Source organism: Arachis hypogaea, chromosome 2, assembly GCF_003086295.3.
Source record: "Arachis hypogaea cultivar Tifrunner chromosome 2, arahy.Tifrunner.gnm2.J5K5, whole genome shotgun sequence".
Classification (NCBI taxonomy): Eukaryota; Viridiplantae; Streptophyta; class Magnoliopsida; order Fabales; family Fabaceae; genus Arachis; species Arachis hypogaea.
This window is the reverse complement of record NC_092037.1, coordinates 80,691,393-80,698,624: the sequence shown is the minus strand read 5'-3', so window position 1 is coordinate 80,698,624 and position 7,232 is coordinate 80,691,393. Positions and strand designations below refer to the sequence as shown.

Sequence of the window (7,232 nt, the reverse complement as noted above, 5' to 3'; positions counted from 1 at the left end):
GATTGTTAGTATTGAAGCAAGCTATGGTCATCTTGTAAATCTTAGTCAGGCAAACTCAATGATAATGGTGAATGAACGAAAATAACATAAAGATAAAGATAGAGATACTTATGTAATTCATTGGTAGGAACTTCAGATAAGCGCATGAAGATGCCTTCCTTCCGTCTCTCTGCTTTCCTACTGCTTCATCCAATCCTTCTCCTCCTTTCCAGGCAAGCTCGTGTAGGGTTCCTGTTGTCAGCAAGCTACCTCCCATCCTCGCAGTGAAAGCTAATGCACACACTCTGTCACAGTGCTGCCAATCACCGGTGTGGTTCCCTCCCCTACCGGAATAGAATCCAGTGATTCTTTGCGTCTGTCACTAACGCCCGTAGGTTACAGGTTTGAAGCACGTCACAGTCATTCAGTCATTGAATCCTACTCAGAATACCACAGACAAGGTTAGAGCTTCCGGATTCTCTGAATGTTGCCATCAATTCTTGCCTATACCACGAAGATTCTGACTTCACGGAAGGCTGGCTCGTTGTCAGGCGAGCACTCGGTTGTCAGGCGATCAACCATGCATCGTGCAATCAGGAATCCAAGAGATATTCACCAAGCCTCAAATGCTTGTGAACAAGAGTGGTTGTCAGTCACTTTGTTCATGGTGAGAATGGTGATGGGCGTCAATCATCACCTTCATCAAGTTGAAGACAAGTGATATCTTGGATAAGAACAAGCGGAATTGAATGGAAGAACAATAGTAATGCATTAATACTCGAGGTACAGCAGAGCTCCACACCTTAATCTATGGTGTGTAGAAGCTCCACCGTTGAAAATACATAAGCATAAGGTCTAGGCATGGCCGAATGGCCAGCCTCCCAATGATCTAAGATCTAAAGTGATCAAAAGATATAAAGATCCAAAGATCCAAGATTTCTAATACAATAGTCAAAGGTCCTACTTATAGAAAACTAGTAACCTAAGGTGTACAGAAATGAGTAAATGACATAAAATCCACTTCCGGGCCCACTTGGTGTGTGCTTGGGCTGAGCAGTGAAGCATTTTTCGTGCAGAGACTCTTCTTGGAGTTAAACGCCAGCTTTAGTGCCAGTTTGGGCGTTTAACTCCATTTGGGTGCCAGTTCCAGCGTTTAACGCTGGGATTTCTTGAGGTGACTTTGAACGCCGGTCTGGGCCATCAAATCTTGGGCAAAGTATGGACTATCATATATTGCTGGAAAGCCCAGGATGTCTACTTTCCAACGCCGTTGAGAGCGCGCCAATTGGGCTTCTGTAGCTCCAGAAAATCCACTTCGAGTGCAGGGAGGTCAGAATCCAACAGCATCTGCAGTCCTTTTTGGTCTTTGAATCAGATTTCTGCTCAGGTCCCTCAATTTCAGCCAGAAAATACCTGAAATCACAGAAAAAACACACAAACTCATAGTAAAGTCCAGAAAAGTGAATTTTAACTAAAAACTAATAAAAATATACTAAAAACTAACTATATCATACAAAACATACTAAAAACAATGCCAAAAAGTATAACAAATTATCCGCTCATCACAACACCAAACTTAAATTGTTGCTTGTCCTCAAGCAACTGAAATCAAATAAGATAAAAAGAAAAGAATATGCAATGAATTCCAAAAACATCTATGAAGATCAGTATTAATTAGATGAGCGGGGTTTTTAACTTTTTGCCTCTGAACAGTTTTGGCATCCCAATCTATCCCTTGAAATTCAGAATGGTTGGCTTCTTTAGGAATCAGAGTCCAGATAGTGCTAATGATTCTCTTAGTAAAGTATGATGATTCTTGAACATAGCTATTTATTGAGTCTTGGCTGTGGCCCAAAGCACTCTGTCTTCCAGTATTACCACCGGATACATACATGCCACAGACACATAATTGGGTGAACTTTTCAGATTGTGACTCAGCTTTGCTAAAGTCCCCAATTAGAGGTGTCCAGGGTTCTTAAGCACACTCTTATTTGCCTTGGATCACAACTCTTATTTCTCTATTATTTTTTTTCTTTTTTTTTTCGGTTTTTTTTTTGAAATGCTTTTTCTTGCTTCAAGAATCATTTTATTGATTTTTCAGATCCTCAGTAACATGTCTCCTTTTTCATCATTCTTTCAAGAGCCAACATTCATGAACCACAAATTCAAGATACATATGCACTGTTTAAGCATACATTCAGAGAACAAAAATATTGCCACCACATCAAAATAATTAACTGTTATAAAATTCAAAATTCATGCAATTCTTCCTTTTCAATTAAGCACATTTTTATTCAAGAAAGGTGATGGATTCATAGGACATTCATAACTTTAAGGCATAGACACTAAGACACTAATGATCATAAGACACAAACATGGATAAACATAAGCAAAAATTCGAAAAACAGAAGAACAAATAACAAGGAAATCAAAGAACGGGTCCACCTTAGTGATGGCGGCTCTTTCTTGCTCTTGAAGATCCTATGGAGTGTTTGAGCTCCTCAATGTCTCTTCCTTGTCTTTGTTGCTCCTCCCTCATGATTCTTTGATCTTCTCTAATTTCATGAAGGATGATGGAGTGTTCTTGATGCTCCACCCTTAGTTGTCCCATGTTGGAACTCAACTCTCCTAGGAGGTGTGTAGTTGCTCCCAATAGTTTTGTGGAGGAAAATTCATCCCTTGAGGAATTTCAGGGATTTCATGATGAGTGGGATCCCTTGTGTACTCCATCCTTTTCTTGGTGATGGGTTTGTCCTCATCAATGGGGATGTCTCCCTCTATGTCAACTCCAACTGAATAACAGAGGTGACAAATGAGATGAGGAAAGGCTAACCTTGCTAAAGTGGAGGTCTTGTCCGCCACCTTATAGAGTTCTTGGGCTATGACCTCATGAACTTCTATTTCTTCTCCAATCATGATGCTATGGATCATGATGGCCCGGTCTATGGTAACTTCGGACCGGTTGCTAGTGGGAATGATTGAGCGTTGTATGAACTCTAACCATCCTCTAGCTACGGGTTTGAGGTCATGCCTTCTCAATTGGACCGGCTTTCCTCTTGAATCTTGCTTCCATTGTGCGCCCTCTTCACATATGACTGTGAGGACTTGGTCCAACCTTTGATCAAAGTTGACCCTTCTAGTGTAAGGATGTTCATCTCCTTGCATCATAGGCAAGTTGAACGCCACCCTCACACTCTCCGGACTAAAATCCAAGTATTTCCCCGAACCATAGTAAGGTAGTTCTTTGGATTCGGGTTCACACTTTGGTCATGGTTCTTGGTGATCCATGCATTGGCATAGAACTCTTGAACCATCAAGATTCCGACTTGTTGAATGGGGTTGGTAAGAACTTCCCAACCTCTTCTTCGGATCTCATGGCGGATCTCCGGATATTCACCCTTTTTGAGTGAAAAAGGGACCTCGGGATCACCTTCTTCAAGGCCACAACTTCATAGAAGTGGACTTGATGCACCCTTGAGAGGAATCTATCCATCTCCCATGACTCGGAGGTGGAAGCTTTTGCTTTCCCTTTCCTCTTCTTAGAGGTTTCTCCGGCCTTGGATGCCATAATGGTTATGGAAAAACGAAAAAGCAACGCTTTTACCACACCAAACTTAAAATGTTTGCTCGTCCTCGAGCAAAAGAAGAAAGAAGAGAGTAGAAGAAGAAGAAATGAGGAAGAGGGGGATGCGGTGTATTCGGCCAAAGAGGGAGAGAAGTGGTGTTTAGGTTGTGTGAAAATGAAGGGTTGAAGAGGGGATATATAGGAGAGAGGGGATGAATGGTTCGGCCATTATGGGTGGGTTTGGGAGGGAAAGTGGTTTGAATTTGAAGGGTGAGGTTGGTGGGGATTTATGAAGGATGGATGTGAGTGGTGAAGAGAAGGATAGGATTTGATAGGTGAGGGGTTTTTGGGGAAGAGGTGTTGAGGTGATTGGTGAATGGGGGAAGAAGAGAGAGAGTGATGGTAGGGTCCTGTGGGGTCCACAGATCCTGTAGTGTCAAGGAAAAGGCATCCCTGCACCAAATGACATCAAAATCCACGTTTTGAGCCATTTCTGGCGTTAAACGCCGGGCTGATGCCCATTCCTGGCGTTTAACGCCAGGTTCTTGCCCTTTACTGGCGTTTAACGCCAGTCTGGTGCCCCTTTCTGGCGTTAAACGCCCAGAAGGGTGCCAGACTGGGCGTTAAACGCCAAACTGCTAGGCTTACTGGCGTTTGAACGCCAGCAGCATCTTCCTCCAGGGTGTGCTGTTTTTCTTCCTGTTTTTCATTTTGTTTTTGTTTTTTTCATTGTTTTTATGACTTCTTATGATCATCAACCTACAAAAAAGATAAAATAACAAAAGAAAATAATTAAGTATAAAACATTGGGTTGCCTCCCAACAAGCGCTTCTTTAATGTCATTAGCTTGACAGAGGACTCTCATGGAGCCTCAGAAATGCTCAGAACCGTGTTGGACCTTCCCAACACCAAATTTAGAGTTTGAATGTGGGGGTTCAACACCAAACTTAGAGTTTGGTTGTGGCCTCCCAACACCAAACTTAGAGTTTGACTGTGGGGGCTCAGTTTGGCTCTGTTTTGAGAGAAGCTCTTCATGCTTCCTCTCCATGAAGACAGAGGGATATCCTTGGGCCTTAAACACCAAGGATTCTTCATCCACTTGAAATGATCAACTCTCCTCTATCAACATCAATCACAGCCTTTGCTGTGGCTAGGAAGGGTCTGCCAAGGATGATGGATTCATCCATGCATTTCCCAGTCTCTAGGACTATGAAATCAGTAGGGATGTAATGGTCTTCAACCTTAACCAGAACATCCTCTACAAGTCCATAGGCTTGTTTTCTTGAGTTGTCTGCCATCTCTAGTGAGATTTTTGCAGCTTGTACCTCAAAGATCCCTAATTTCTCCATTACAAAGAGGGGCATGAGGTTTACACTTGATCCTAAGTCACACAAGGCCTTCTTGAAGGTCATGGTACCTATGGTACAAGGTATAGAAAACTTCCCAGGATCCTGCCTCTTTTGAGGCAGTTTCTGCTTAGACAAGTCATCCAGTTCTTTGGTGAGCAAAGGGGGTTCATCCTCCCAAGTCTCATTTCCAAATAACTTGTCATTTAGCTTCATGATTGCTCCAAGGTATTTAGCAACTTGCTCCTCAGTGACATACTCATCCTCTTCAGAGGAAGAATACTCATCAGAGCTCATGAATGGCAGAAGTAAGTCCAATGGAATCTCTATGGTCTCATCTTGAGCCTCAGATTCCCATGGTTCCTCATTGAGGAACTCATTGGAGGTCAGTGGGCGTCCAGTGAGGCCTTCCTCAGTGGCGTTCACTGCCTCTCCTTCCTCCCAGAATTCGGCCATGTTGATGGCCTTGCACTCTCCTTTTGGATTTTCTTCAGTATTGCTTGGGAGAATGCTTGGAGGAAGTTCAGTAATTTTCTTGCTCAGCTGACCCACTTGTCCTTCCAAGTTCCTAATGGAAGATCTAGTTTCAGTCATGAAACTTTGAGTGGTTTTGATTAGATCAGAGACCATGGTTGCCAAGTCAGAATTATTCTGCTTAGAACTCTCTGTCTGTTGCTGAGAAGATGATGGAAAAGGCTTGCTATTGCCAAACCTATTTCTTCCACCATTATTGTTATTGAAACCTTGTTGAGGTCTATGTTGATCCTTCCATGAAAGATTTGGATGATTCCTCCATGAAGGATTGTAGGTGTTTCCATAGGATTCTCCCACGTAATTCACCTCTTCCATTGAAAGGTTCTCAGGATCATAAGCTTCTTCCTCAGATGAAGCTTCCTTAGTACTGCTTGGTGCATTTTGCATTCCAGATAGACTTTGAGAAATCATAATGACTTGTTGGGTCAATATTTTGTTCTGAGCCAATATGGCATTCAGAGTGTCAATCTCAAGAACTCCTTTCTTCTGACTAGTCCCATTGTTCACAAGATTTCTTTCAGAAGTGTACATGAATTGGTTATTTGCAACCATTTCAATCAGTTCTTGAGCCTCAGTAGGCGTCTTCTTCAGATGAAGAGATCCTCCAGAAGAGCTATCCAAGGACATCTTGGACAGTTCAGAGAGACCATCATAGAAAATACCTATGATGCTCCATTCAGAAAGCATATCAGTGGGACACTTTCTGATCAATTGTTTGTATCTTTCCCAAGCTTCATAGAGGGATTCTCCTTCCTTCTGTCTGAAGGTTTGGACTTCCACTCTAAGCTTACTCAATTTTTGAGGTGGAAAGAACTTTGCCAAGAAGGCATTGACTAGCTTTTCCCAAGAGTCCAGGCTTTCTTTAGGTTGAGAGTCCAACCATGTTCTAGCCCTGTCTCTTACAGCAAAAGGGAATAGCATCAGTCTATAGACCTCAGGGTCTACCCCATTAGTCTTGACTGTGTCACAGATTTGCAAGAATTCAGCTAAAAACTGATGAGGATCTTCCAATGGAAGTCCATGGAACTTGCAATTCTGTTGCATTAGAGAAACTAATTGAGGCTTAAGCTCAAAGTTGTTTGCTCCAATGGCAGGGATAGAGATGCTTCTCCATAGAAGTCGGGAGTAGGTGCAGTAAAGTCACCCAGCACCTTCCTTGCATTGTTGGCATTGTTGTTGTTTTCGGCTGCCATTTGTTCTTCTTCCTTGAAGAATTCGTCCAGGTGCTCTAAAGAGAGTTGTGCTTTGGCTTCTTTAGCTTTCTCTTCAAGGTCCTTTCAGGTTCAGGATCAGCCTCAACAAGAATGCCTTTGTCTTTGCTCCTGCTCATAAGAAAGAGAAGGGAACAAGAAGATGTGGAATCCTCTATGTCACAGTACAGAGATTCCTTTAGATGTCAGAGGAAAAGAAGAGTAGAAGACAGAAGTGGAAAATTCGAATTTATCAGAGAGAATGGAGTTCGAATTTTGCATTAAAGGATAGTGTTAGTCCATAAATAGAAGGATGTGTGAAGGAGGGAAGTCATTTTCGAAAATTAAGTGAAAAATTTTGAAAACATTTTTGAAAAACATTACTTAATTTTCGAAAATGAAAATGGAAAAGAGATCAAGTGATTTTTGAAAAAGATTTTGAAATTAGAAATCAAAAAGATTTGATTGAAAACTTAATTTGAAAAAAAAATGTGATTAAAAAGATATGATTTGAAAACAATTTTAAAAGATATGATTTGAAAACATTTTGAAAAGATATGATTTTAAAATTAATGACTTGCCTAACAAGAAAAGATATGATTCAAACATAAAACCTTT

At 41.5% G+C, this 7,232-nt stretch overlaps 1 non-coding gene across 1 annotated transcript; it reads left to right on the top strand.

Moving 5' to 3' along the window:
- The first annotated feature begins 6,105 nt into the window (after window positions 1-6,105).
- On the top strand, window positions 6,106-6,213 carry LOC112764866 (small nucleolar RNA R71). Its single transcript, XR_003183377.1, has one exon. It is a non-coding gene; the product is annotated as a small nucleolar RNA R71 (small nucleolar RNA).
- The last annotated feature ends 1,019 nt before the right edge of the window (window positions 6,214-7,232 follow it).